Consider the following 14,827-nt stretch of genomic DNA (forward strand, 5'->3'; position numbering starts at 1 on the left):
AATACACAGGAAATTGTACGAAATTAATTATCAACATGGTGTAGTGCTTTAGTATGTAAAAGTTGCTAAAAATATCCCTTTGCTTGGGATGTGTGGTAAAATTTTTGTAAGAAATCATTTAATCTAAAAAATGGCAAAAAAAATCAAACATCGCATAATTAATACAACTTGTTGATGTAGCCTATGTTGCAAAACCTGCAAGGAAGCTAGAATTATAGAAATAGTTTATTCATAAACGTGTTATGTTTATACTAACGAGTGTAACAAGTTCCTGCAGTAGAGGCCATTAGAATTGCAAAGGATGCACCAAGGTCGGTAAATCATCTGCCATAACTTTTTACATATTTATATTTCCATATTAACATATAAATATACATTGTAATATTTTCTACATTAATGCATGTATTCGATGTTAGGCGCTCTTTTTATTATACAATCGATCTAGCATAGCGAGTTCTTAGGTTCAACTAGGGGTCGGTTTTTTATAGCCTTTTTTACAAATACCTAACTAAGTTTAAATGTTTTAACGTCCTAAGATACATACCTCAAATAGTATATTTGAGTCAACACTGTCTCTTTAGTCCCTCGAATATAATTTCAGTTTTTTAATACTCATATTTCATTTCATTAATAAGTAGTTACACAGTTTATTATTTATATTCCTTCCGTGAGAGCACAAAGCAAATTCTAAGAGCCCTTTCGTTTCGAAAAGTAACTGTAACAAATAGAAATCGTGAGGTTCATGATTTAATAATCCAGCCCTGCCCATGAAATAGTAATGAGAGAAACTTTAATTATTAAGGTCATGTGCCATACGATACGGGCAAAGAAAATTAATGTCCACGTTTCATAGCTAATTACTTTTCTTCCTCCATTTACTGTAGGTATTACTTACTTATTTTGCAGGAAATGGATTTCTCCAATATTTTGTATTACCTTGCCCCAGTAACAACGAATTTTCTTACACTTAAATATTTGTATTAATATAGATTGTTATCGCAAAAAAATACATGATGCCCCTAAATTGTCTAGTCACAAAAAAAAAACCTAGTTGCCAAACGTCACCATAAACCCCAAAATTACCTACCCGTTCCTATTTAGTCATTAACTGCTTTGGAAATTCGTCTTTTTAGTTAATTAGAATATAATCGTGAGAGCACGTTTCTCATTCATCACAGTATGTGTGTATGGGAACATCTGAATTTCCGCATGTTTCCATAGATAAACGATATGTAGTTGTGTACAGCGGTCTCACGTTTTGTAACTACATGAGATACGGTGCGTAGTTTTTGCGTGTACGTGTAATTTTGACGTATCATCGTATTTTAGATAATGATTGTGATATTTATGATACATTTAAAATGTAGTATTGTAGAGCATTATATGCGTGAGAATATGAAAATTCTTACATTAAAGATAAGATGTTGTATAAACATATAGTGAAATCACGTAATATAATAATTACTTAGGTTTTTGTGATATCACTATTATTTAGGTACTATTTACCACCGAACAAATATTACCTAATATGTAACAGTAAAATACTGATCTATAATATTACTAATTGTAAAAATGTGTATATAATATGTACCTACTATTTATATGATTATTAAGTATTAATAAAGTTATAGCTGGTTATTGCGCATACTAAACCCAAATAACTTGGTCAACATTTCAAATAGTATAGATACCTTCTCAAATACAGATATAAAGTAAAAAAACTTCCAAATAGGTGGTCATACTGGCCATAATTGTGAACGGGCATCTCGCCGCGTGCCGGCCAAATGCGGCAGGTGGCTGTGTACGTAGCCAAATGCACAAACGCTTAGGATAATTTCGTTTTCATAGCTATCTATCTCTATCGCTTTTCCATATTGGCGCGACAGAGCCAGACTGCGTTTCGATCGGCGTCTAGCGTCAACGATTGTCATTCGGCTAGCCCGGCTGGGCAGACTTAGTAAAGAGACGGAAAGGCCGAGTTTTTGCCAAGTCTAGTTCTAGCTGGGTTTCGAAATATGCTGATTTGAAACTAAACTGGCAAAGTTGCCATATTTTAATAGATAGTAGATTTCTTAGCTCGAGTGCCGTGGGTTTCTACTTCTACATATCTTCTTAATATTTAAATAAAGTAAATAATTAAATAATTATTGTCATACTATGTGCTTTAATATTGTACAATAACCTTACAAGCTACTTTTGTCTTTACTCTAATTCAAAGTATAAGTGCCCCCAAGTATCTATTGTAAGCTAAAATTTGGTTGCGGATCATTGTTTGTATGTTTACATCTTGTTTATAAAATATTTAATACATAGTAAAAAAGTTCAAAATAACATAATATATGCTTCGAATTTCCAAATTTCAAAGCTATGATTGGTTCTTGCCCATTACAAATCATCAGCAGACTCTCCCTCAAACGCCGGAATTCGTAAATTGCGAGTATTTTCTCTGAATCTTTTGGTGTGTATTGAAAACAAATAAATGATTATCTTATCTTTTTTAGGGTTCCGTAATCAACTAGGAACCCTTATAGTTTCGCCATGTCTGTCTGTCCGTCCGTCCGTCCGTCCGTCCGCGGATAATCTCAGTAACCGTTAGCACTAGAAAGCTGAAATTTGGTACCAATATGTATATCAATAACGCCAACAAAGTGCAAAAATAAAAAATGGAAAATAATGTTTTATTAGGGTACCCCCCCTACATGTAAAGTGGGGGCTGATATTTTTTTTCATACCAACCCCAACATGTGATATATTGTTGGATAGGTATTTAAAAATGAATAAGGGTTTACTAAAATCGTTTTTTGATAATATTAATATTTTCGGAAATAATCGCTCCTAAAGGAAAAAAAAGTGCGTCCCCCCCCTAACTTTTGAACCATATGTTTAAAAAATATGAAAAAAATCACAAAACTAGAATATTATAAAGACTGTATAGGAAAATTGTTTTGAACTTGCTAGGTTCAGTAGTTTTTGAGAAAAATACGGAAAACTACGGAACCCTACACTGAGCGTGGCCCGACACGCTCTTGGCCGGTTTTTTTAAATCTCTAACTACTCCTCACTTAGGTAGGTCCTCAACCCTCAATACACAGCAGAAATCTTCAGAATCAAATATCAGAATACAACTAAATTTGTCCAACCCAAAAATAACTACTTACTCCTTAACACTTTCGAAACCGGGCTCTACGCGGCGCTACGACATTTTCGCTACATACGGGTTTCCCCATGTAATCGGCTACGCTTCTACGAGCGGTGTGCCCGACAGTCGGGTTCTTGGTAGCGAAAGTGTTAATATGACAAATGAAACAAAACTTAAGATCAACTACTGTATCACACCTCGCTCCCATCAACCCATTTAAACCAGACTCACAGGGCACAATGATCCGGATTGTGCAACTGCGATTGTTCTGAGTTTCACTATGAGGCCATTACTCATAAGGCTCTAAACGTGTGTGATTACTGTTACGCCATTTTTAGGGAACAGGGCAGTTACAATGGTGTTTGCAAACAGTGATGGGATGTATAGATAAGTTTTTTATGAGAAATTAGGTAGCTTTAGGGCGTTTTTACATTATCCGATCCGATATCGAATGTAGGATCTTTGACAATTTTCCCACCTCGGATAGTCCGATACTGTATAAACTATAAACGCTCTATATTTGTTTTCAGACTTGAGAAATTGGTTATGCTGGCTCGCGCGTAGCCGAATGCACAAACTCTCACGAAATGGTCACGAAACGAAACACTCGTAGATATCTATCTCTATCCCTCTTACGTATTAGCGCGACAGAGCCAGACTACCTTTCGCGGCGTTTCGTTTTCGTTTCGCGTCGCAGAAATGCCATTTGGCTACGGGGCCTGAAGTACAACCATATATTCAGACGTGAATACTTATTATACAACTCTATCAGACTAATATTATACATAACTATGATTGGGTAAGCAGTATCAGGCGTATCAGCAGTATGAAATGCTGTCATTGTTATTATGTTTAAGATTAGTAATTGTAAACATTCGCTCATCGTTACTATTGAGGTATAGATTACGTGGAAATAACTATTAACTAACACTGTTCAACATTTCTTAGGCCCACTTGCACTAACCACTTAACTTAACTCAGGGTTAGTGGGCTGTCATCTGTCAAATTCCATATAAAATGGTGGGTTAACCCTCGGGTTAGATGGCCCTTAGCAGTATAAACGCCAAAGAATGACCCGGAAGAAAACACTCGATGCATATTCAAGGTACTCCCCTTCACACTTCGTAGTCATCAATGGACAAGCTTCAACTCTTCTAAGTTTCTCACGACCTCACAAAAGGGCTTCAAAAACAAAATACTCTCGTAGGCGGAGTCCTTTGACCTCGCAACCAGAGCAATATAGTCTAATAGCCCAGAGCCGCCAGACCTACCTCATTTTCTCAGGGATAAAAGAGAGTCAGTATCGACGTTTACTATCTGCATAGTTGCATACTAGTTCGACCTTGAGAATTTAAGGAAAGTTTAAAAAACCTTGTATCGGGCTGAACTAGCTAATATGCAGACGTTAAACTTAAACGTCGATACTAAGTGCGTTTTCACATTATCCGATCCGATATCGGATGTCGGATGGATTTCAAAGGGAAAAATCAAAGATGGCGTCCTTAATGTATAGGATATCGGTCCTACATCCGATATGGGATCGGATAATGTGAAAACGCACTAACTCTACATTATTCCGAAGTTTCATCCTTGAGAAAATTAGGAAGGTCTTGCGGCTTGGGCTCTTGCTCTAATAGTACCGTGTCAGTTATAAGTTCCTGGTATCTTTCAATAGGTATTGTGAGGCTGGGAGCCGTGGGAGAACGGTGTAAACACCGCAGAGGTATTTAGCGAGCAATCGGCCGTTAACGCATTAAAATGTTTTGTGACAGTTGCTTGATTGTTTCTGTCTGGTGAAGAAAGAAGTACTTACATGTTATGATTTATGTAGAAGCATTGTTTTAATTCAATTCATTCATGATACGATGATAATGTATCCCAAATGTTGATAGGTATTTAAGATTAAGCAGAGTAGAATTTAATTTTGCACCGCCTACAATTTCTCTTATTTCTCCGAAGGTTGACTGGTAGAGCTAGAGTGCCTTATAGCATTAAGTCCGCATTGAGTAAAGTGTGCCTATTACAAACACTTATTCAGGTTAAAAAAAAACAATTAAAATAAAAATCAAAGTTATAACCAAACCCAAAAACCATACCATCAGAAATAATTCGTGATCGTCAAGTCGTCATAAAACAAATCAGCTACAGGCTTTACATACAAATGAAGTAATCCGCAACAGGCTGTCAAACTTAAACACTAAGGCCAGTTGCATCAACCACATTTGACAGACACATCATCGTCACGCAGCAGACGTCTATGGAACTTCCCATACAATAAAATTTAACGACCGCTTTAACGGTGACAGACGGTTTGATGCAACCGGCCCTAAATTAACTACCTTATGGATGGTGCCACCCCGGACCGTCCGACCGACACTAAGCGAAGTTGGGGTGTATTTTCTTTGTGCAATAAAGATTAAAATTTTAATAGTTATTTGTTATACAAGGGGGCAAAGTTGTATTTTAACGCCGAGTGTGGAATTGAAAAACGAGCAAGTGAAAGGATTCTATAGTTGAACCACGAGCGAAGCGAGTGGTTCGAGAATAGAATCCTGAACTTGTGAGTTTTTTAACACACGAGAAGTAAAATACATTTGCACCCGAGTGTAACACAAAACTTTTCCCCTCACTACAGCGAGGAAACTACAACGCAAAAAATGCGTTTATCACTGCTTCCAGTAGTTCCACAGGTGGTAAATCATCTTTATTACTAGATTCACTTACTTTTATCAATTTTAAAGCAGTTAATTGAACTTTATTCAAGGTCAATTTACTTTACCCACTAGTGGATAAAATGCGTTTTTACCCGCTGGTATTAAAGGACAAAACACGTGTTTCCGAGCTAGTGAGGGGAAAATACATTTTTCTTCTGGACATATCTAAGTTTAGTAAGTTTTAACGTTTTAATCAAATGAAATTAGTCCCTAATATTTGGTCAACATAGTTACCCTACTGTCAATAAGTTATTAGGTAAGTATTAACATTCACACACGAAACTTAAAAAAAAAATTGATTGCATGCGAAATAATTATAATTTTGCCGCATAACTAAAATACCGGTAATAAATCTATTAAATACAGGGTGTAAACCTAATACGGGCGAACCTCTTAATGGTGGTGAGTATAGGACATAAAAAATGGAATTAGATAACTTTTACTTAAAATTGAAATATTTTTTTTATCCATACAAATTAATTCGACCCGCAACGTAATGCAAACACACTCGCGTTTAACGCTCGTTGACAGTTGTCATTGATTGTCATCGCAACCACGTTTACAGTACATTGCTGCTGGGAAATTTTTCAAAAATTCATTATGGGGTGTAAATTAAGAGTAACTCTAAAACACTTCTTAATTAATGATAACAATATTTAATTATATGCCTGGTTTCATTTATCGCCCTTATTAGGTTTACGCGCTGTATAATGATTAAACTTTCTGTTAGGAAATGGAGGAAGCGTAATTACTTATAATTAATTAACCAACAATCAAAGAAACATTTAAACAGCACATTTTAACATTTTTAACCACGTAATGTAGTCGTAGTTATTAATGTTATTATCTTAATTACTCGTATAAAATCATCTGCCGCTGATAGACAACTTTTCAACGCCCCTCAATGATGTTTCGGCAAATTAAGAGACGATTTTGTCCATGAAAAATAAATATAAATGAAAAATAAATAAAATAAAAATAAAAATGAATCGGGCCTCTACCATGATATTCTGACGTTTTATAATACGTTTCATACATAATATAATTATAAAACCGGCCAAGAGCGTGTCAGGCCACGCTCAGTGTAGGGTTCCGTAGTTTTTCGTATTTTTCACAAAAACTACTGAACCTATCAAGTTCAAAGCAATTTTCCTAGAAAGTCTTTACAAAGTTCTACTTTGGTGATTTTTTTCATATTTTTTAAACATATGGTTCAAAAGTTAGAGGGGGGGGAGAACGCACTTTTTTTTCCTTTAAGAGCGATTATTTCCGAAACTATTAATATTATCAAAAAATGATTTTAGTAAACCCTTATTCATTTTTAAATACCTATCCAACAATATATCACACGTTGGGGTTGGAATGAAAAAAAATATCAGCCCCTACTTTGCATGTAGGGGGGGTACCCTAATAAAACATTTTTTCCCATTTTTTATTTTTGCACTTTGTTGGCGTGATTGATATACATATTGGTACCAAATTTCAGCTTTCTAGTGCTTATGGTTACTGAGATTATCCGCGGACGGACGGACGGACGGACGGACGGACGGACGGACGGACGGACGGACGGACGGACGGACGGACGGACGGACGGACGGACGGACGGACGGACAGACATGGCGAAACTATAAGGGTTCCTAGTTGACTAGGGAACCCTAAAAATCGTGGTTTCTAGGGATTGGTTAACAGGCCAAACACACTTCCCCTATAACATACTTATCCGTATGGTCAATGCTAATTGATTAGTAAAATAACTGTCTTTTATCAATCGTACATATCTGTATGTGAATCTGTTACTCGATATCGTAAACACCACGGAAAATGTCATTGAACAGCGCTCCAGAAGATACGACAAAAATTACATACATTTTCTGCGACGTTTACACTATTAAGTAAGGTATAATAAAACGTCGGAAACTAGAGGCTTTTGTCCATGAACTGCAAAATTTGGGAGCGGCGAAGATGAGCAGAGATAATCGCTGATTAGCATATGTACGTGAATTTATTTAAGGAGTTATGCAAGGGAAAGTTAAGTCTTGCAAAATATATTGTCTAACGTTCCGTGCCGCCGTGACTATTTGTTAGGCTTTTATTTTACTACCGTTGTGTAAGTGTTAACATAATATTGTGATAACGAAGTCATGTTAGTTTGCTTTCGTCACGTAGCTTTTAGAATTCTTAAGACTGTGTGAAAGTTTTTCACTAGTAAAAAAAAAACTAAGAGCCTTTGATTTGGGTCATCAAAGGATTCTATGATCTGTGGTAAAAGATGTATCTTTATAAAATTAGACTACCGGCTACTGACATACTTACTGACATATTACATAATAATACAACGCTGTTATTTCTGCCTTCACGTAGGTCCCACATTACGAAAAATCAATTAAAGTACAACAAAGACCCTTTTGATCGACATTTCTTTAATGACAGAAACCAAATTAAACATTTATTTGATTTGCCAATACACATGTAACACAACTGCAACCTGCTACAGATTCAATTCCATTTAATTATTTACCAAATTACTCATTAAGCACCTTGCATAGTACAGCTGCCATCAGAAATATCGGAGCTGCCAAAGCTCTCACAAATATCAGAACACGCCTCTATTGGATTGGAGCATTCCACGGGCTGCCCATTAAAAACGCAGTAGGTAAATGTTTCGTGTCGTGTGTTGCGCTTTATTCATCGTTCAAAGCATGCAATCACTTTTCTTTGCATAATTCTGCACATTACCTCAGAGCCTTTACCCATGCCAATTTGGAGAAAATTCGCGTTTGTACGGGACATTGGTGTTGATTTTAATAGATAACATGATTAGATAATAGGTTGTGAGAGCTTTGGCAGCTCTGATATATCTGATGGCGACTGTACAGAGTTTCATACACTCCATTCAGAATTTAATTATGACATGACACTTGACATTTGTATGTTGACGCAACGTTGGCCTTAATCTACCTGTAATGGACCCCGTTTCAAGAACACCTGTTCCATCGATGGTGAGCTATTTTTAATTGGCAATTGTGTTTTAATATTAACATTAGTGTTTAATTTGGATGAATCATTGTTTGTAAAAATAGTAATGTGTTGGTACAAGTGATATCTAACAGAGCTGCTTGACAATGGAATAAAAATAATGTTACCCAAACCCTGATTTTTGCGTAACCTGTGCTTCCCCTATTTATTATTTTATTTTTTATGTGATATAGGAGGCAAACGAGTAGACAGCTCGCCTGATGGTAAGCGATAACTGTCGCCCATAGACATCACCCGAAACAAATTAAGATGCACCTGCGAACTAAGTGCAACACTTGAACATTTAAAATTAACATTGTCAAAATTTTATTAACATATTTTTTTTTGTTTTCTGCAGCAAAGCAGTGATGTCAAAATCGAAGATGCCATCTGAAATGACGACATTTACGTCATCCACGCAGCTGGTAGCATTGTAATATTTGTATTAATTGTAACTCTATTTATACAATACTGGAACAGTATTTTATTGGTGCTCTGAATCTGCATTACGGGTACTGTCGGTGTCGGTATCTGAACGGTATTTTGATTGTACTTCGTTATAAATCCGTAGGACCAGTACCTACAGACGGAATGCAGCCCGACTGCAATTTGTATGAAAACAGTACTATCAGCTGTATTAGTACAGTAAAAAAAAAATCATTTATTTCGGACCACAAAATCCATACAAGGTTAGTACTTACACCTAATACTACCACTATGTTAATTTCCTTAGTGCCTAATTACTATATACTATTTTTCAAAATTGGCTAGGGAGAGGTGCAGGTTCGACCAGTGTTGCATATAGCGACTATCAAGCCGGCCCGCTATCGCACCCAGGATACCGTTGCTGCTGCCAAACACTCTGCTACGTGTTGCTGCGGCACAGTGGGCAGGTGGCTTTTGACACGTTCTACACATACATATATTATCATATTCATATCTATTCGAGCTTTTCCGAGTCCATCTGGAAGCGATGAATGTTTCCATCTCTGATTCAATCATATTGATGTTGACTGGAACTAATCTGTACTATACTGTAGGTACCTTAGTGTAATTGATATTCGAGACTGTCCTAATTTTTGAGAAGTCAGTATGATCACCCTATCTATTGATCGTTCTAACCATTTTAATAAAAGATCACGTTTCTATTTCCGCCGATTCTAATTTTAATAGGGTTGGCAAGTTGGCAACTGACACAGATGGCGCTAGTATAGGTTTTAGGCCTCCAGGCAGGCAAGTATGGTCGCGCGATAAATGATAAAACATCTGACCGTCCCTATCGCACTTACCAATAGTGCGATAGGGACGGCCTGATATTTTATCGTCTATCGCGCAACCATGCTACCCGTGCAGTTTTGTTCTTCAATGATATTTTTAAGGGGTAATGAGGCCATTAAATTAAAAAAGAAAGAGCGTGCTCCCATCTTGAAGGCCGACAACACACATCCATCCTCTCTGGTGTTTCAGGTGTCCATGGCCGACAGTGATCGCTTATGCTCGTTTGCCTCCTATCTCATAAAAAAAACAACGACAAGTACTCGTATTTGACACTGTCGTTAGGATTGGCATTGTCTTTTATCTTATACTTTTAAACGAGCAACTCTTGTATATTTATTTATTTATACCGACGATCTCGGAAACCGCTCTAACGATTTCGCTGAAATTTGTTATGTGGGGGTTTTCGGGGGTGAAAAATCGATCTAGCGTAGCCTTAGATCCCGGAAAACGCGAATTTTCGAGTTTTCGTGAGTTTTTCTTTCGCGTTAGTAAACATAAAATATGGTCGTTAATTTCGCCGCGCGCGCATCGATTCCGCTTAGCTTAGTCGTACGAGGTCGGTCTAATGTACGCAGATAGATCGTAGATGTCAGGGTTTCGAATCCCGGCCAGAAATTAAGTTTTGTTTTTTGGTTTTTTTTTTGTTTTTGTATTTATAAGTTTTTTTTATCTAAAGACGTGATATATTAAAATAGAACCGAGCGAAGCTCGGTCGCCCAGATATAAAAGTTATAAAACGTAGTCAATAAAGCCTAGAAAAGTTATACATTTTCCTTGTTAATTGCTGCCTTGAGCTTTATGTTTTGCCTCTTTAGGCACGACAAGGTTAATTAGTTTTATTTTAATAATAAAGGTCTTATTTAAGCCTTAAAATATAAGGAAAGTGGGTTTTTTAAGGACGATTTTCTAGAAATAACTGTAATTCTTACCTTTCCAATTGGAATCCAATAAGGCACGAACAAATATGTAAATTATAACTCACTAGACCAGTTCCTAATGCAGGTAAACAATCAGAAAATTATGCAAGTTACAAAATATCCAGTCGATGGGACCGAAACCCGTTTGAACCTACGTGGTAAATTCCAATACACTTGGCAGAACAACAACAGAACCACACACTAAAGTTTATTTAAAAACTTGAAACGTCAAAGTTTTTGATAGTTCACGAGAAGCACCGTTCTTTTTTCAAAAACATCCACAATATGGCGTCGGTCTGCACGCATGCGCTGTGCGTTCGCGCCTTTCGTCGGCGAAGGAGCGACTGTTGAGAGCCAATAGGCGCGTTGCATTCTCCGAAGATCGGTGTAAGAAAACAAAGTTTTATTTTACACCTACGTAACAAAAAGCCAAGCCAACTACAACCTTATTCCCTAGTCATAAAGGTGTAAGGTTAGTTGGTGAACGGTAAATAAGAAATTGTCTTAAAGTACTACACAAACGAGTTTGAATGGTCGTCGACTAACGTAAATAAGTACTATCAAGCTATACATTCTCGTAGAACCGGCTTATACTTACCTTTTCAATCGTCGCGCCATTTTCACATTAATTTACAAGTGCATACATTTTATATTGGCGTGAATAACGTCCGCGTGGTAAGAAGGCTACTACTTGACTTTTAAAAGTTTTAAGTTACCTTACTGCGTGTGTCATAGAGTGGTTTTTTGCGTAATACTTACTTAAGTGAATGGGGGACAAGATTATAGTAATTCGCACCATATATTCTTACATTTTGATTCAATTTTGTTTGTGGTTGTTGAAGAAGTTGATCACCTTAGAAGAAATGCTTTGGCCTCGCGTGGAATGCGAGGGCTGGTCGAATGCAGAATTTTAACAGATACAGGTAGGTACCAACGTATTTTCGAATGACGTAATCGCTATTATCATGATCCTTACCTGACCTCAGAAATCTTAGATATCTAATTAAGTAGGTACTCTGATGGTAGTCTTAACTCTCAAAGTCATCATATTTTTATTCTAAAAGTCTAGAGTAGACAAACATTTGACTTAAAAACCTACTGTTTAGAGTGCTTAGGTTCTACCTATAGGTACTACCATCGATCTAAACTACTGTAGCTTCCGTCAACACAAACCCCAACAAACTCCAAAATGCGGGTGGAAAACTGAGACACTAACTCATCCCCACACAAACTGTTTCAGGAATCTGCACAGTGGCGCCCTGGATGGGTGAATTGATAACTTTTTTGGGTTTGACGTGACTTCCTGAGTCCTGACCATTATTTTTTATATGGTGTAAAAATGGGCGTCGCCAGTTGAATGCTAATGAGGGGAAAGGGTGTTAAAAGTAGGTAAATATAGTTCTGAATGCGTGACCATAATAGTAACTCCAAAATTAAATTTAATATTTGCTAACAAATGGGCTTATCCTGGGTGAGATACGTAAATCTACGAGGGCTGGTTGAAAACAATCCGAAACCATATTTAAAAAAATAAATTAACCAAAAACTTTTCTTATATACGTCATCTGCGATCTTTTACGATTCCGATAAATGTAATTTCATGAGATAATAGTTGTTTCGTTAATAGAATATTCTCATGTGAATTGAAAAGTCGACAATTTTCGTGAAAATGGTGAAAACGGAGGTTCGTGCTGTTATAAATTTTAATTTTTTAAAAAGAAGAACAGCAACTCAAATTAAAACTAAGTTGGATCGTGTGTTAGGGGATTCTTCGCCATCGTTGAGCACTGTTCACACATGGGTCGTGGATTTCAAACGAGGACGACAGAGCTGCAATGATGCTCCCCGTAGTGGAAGACCAAATGAGGTATCAACCCCAGAAATGGTCTCTAAAATAAAAAACATTGTATTGGAGGACCGTCGATTAAAACTTCGGGAGATAGCAGAGATTGTAAATATTTCGTTAGAAGGTGTTTTTAATATACTGCATGAGCATTTGTCTATGAAAAAGCTTTGTACTAAATGGATGCCGCGGTTTTCGAATGACCAGCCTATGAAACACCGAGTGAATATTTCTAAAGAGAGTTTGCAAATCTTTAGACAGAATCCTAAAGAATCTCTTCGTCGTTTCATAACGGTCGATGAGACTTGGATCCATCACTATACGTCGGAAACTAAAGAGCAATCCAAGCAGTGGAAAAAATGGGGTGAACCCGCCCCAAAGAAGGCAGAGACGACCTTGTCCGCTGAAAAAGTAATGGCAACCGTTTTTTGGGATGCTAAAGGTGTTATTTACGTAGATTATCTTGAAAAGGGAAGACCAATAAACGGCCAATATTATGCAAACTTGTTGCAAAAGCTGAGCGATGTAGTCTAACAAGAAAGACCCCACTTAGATAAGAAAAAAATCTTATTCCACCACGCTAACGCAGCGGTTCACACGGCAAAAGTTGCGATGTCAGAAAATCAAAAATTACGCCTCGAAATACTGCCGCACTGGCCTTATTCGCCTGACTTGGCCCCCTGCGATTTCCATTTGTTTCCAAATTTGAAAAAGTGGCTAGGGAAACAAAAATTTTTAAATAACTCTGAAGTCATTGACGCCATTAAGGGCTATTTTCAGGGTCTTGACAGAAGCTTCTATAAAAACGGAATTATGGCATTAGAGAAGCGTTGGTCAAAGTTTGTTGAGCTAGGAGGAACCTATGTTGAAAAATAAAATCGTTTTATTTAAATAACTCTGAGTTTTCCTCTTCGTTTCGGATACTTATCAATCGGCCCTCGTATGCATCCCGACGTCAAAAAAATGAATATAGGTAAGAGCGCCTTTCCACCAAAAATCTGCTTGATAGATAGATGTGTATCCGCCAATCATGTCCATATATCTGGTGGAAACACACCCGAATGGCATCTGATGAAAAAGTAATGGGCAAATTAGTAAAAGCAAACGTATGAAATTGTTTCGGTAATTAATTACAGAGATATTTCTTAGTTATAACTTATAAGATAAGCGAGGTGTAAAATAAAAGTAGCAAATTACATTCGCAATGTTTAAAAGATATGCAAAAAGCCAACGACACGAGGTGTTCCCAGGCGGTCACCCATCCAAGTACTGACCTCGCCCGACGTTGCTTAACTTCGGTGATCGGACGAGAACCGGTGTATTCAACGTGGTATGGACGTTGGCGACAGTGGATCTAAATACTCCGTACAGTTCATACATATAGAGCTACATAGTACTTTAAAAAATATTTAGATGTCGTTGTCGACCAATGAAGATTCGAGCTCCATCCGTAATACTTAAGAATCTCGGTAGATGTCGTGACGTAAGGAGACCAAAAATTACGATGAACAAACTTTTGCGATAGAACAAACTATTGACATTTGACACCAAATACTTTCGGAATTGGTCGTACTTCAAACAATATTTTATGTTACCAAAATAATGACTCTTATGTTATGTAGCGTTAGTAGCGTCATCTAGCTTACCAAGTAATAGTGAGAGCGTATTATACTCTTTCAATCAGTTATTTAGTTCACCTACTGACAACGAATCAGTCAATGTAGTTTTAGTAGGTAACAGCGTGCTATAAAAATATGTACATGCCTGTTCTTGAATTCATCGACATAGTAGGAAATGCACTTCTGCAGCGGGTGTGTAATGGGCCTCTATTTCATAAAAAAAAACAATGCTTATAATTCATAATGGTATAATTCATCCAAATGTAAAACTAATATAAGCGCCATCTACATCCCAGCACGCA

General features: G+C 37.0%; 1 protein-coding gene and 1 non-coding gene across 5 annotated transcripts in view; both read right to left on the reverse strand.

Annotated features, from left to right (window-relative positions):
* LOC125235942 overlaps positions 1-11,276 on the reverse strand; it is a 103,371-nt gene extending 92,095 nt beyond the window's left edge. For all 4 annotated transcript variants that reach the window (XM_048142602.1, XM_048142625.1, XM_048142609.1 and 1 more), the window contains exon 1: positions 11,076-11,276. The gene's annotated coding sequence lies outside the window, so the exon portion shown is untranslated. The remainder of the gene's footprint in view (positions 1-11,075) is intronic.
* Positions 11,277-14,131: 2,855 nt separating this feature from the next.
* Positions 14,132-14,250, reverse strand: LOC125242428. The gene has a single exon (XR_007178870.1). It is a non-coding gene; the product is annotated as a 5S ribosomal RNA (ribosomal RNA).
* Between the last annotated feature and the right edge of the window lie 577 nt (positions 14,251-14,827).

Source organism: Leguminivora glycinivorella, chromosome 2, assembly GCF_023078275.1.
Source record: "Leguminivora glycinivorella isolate SPB_JAAS2020 chromosome 2, LegGlyc_1.1, whole genome shotgun sequence".
NCBI classification, from domain to species: Eukaryota; Metazoa; Arthropoda; class Insecta; order Lepidoptera; family Tortricidae; genus Leguminivora; species Leguminivora glycinivorella.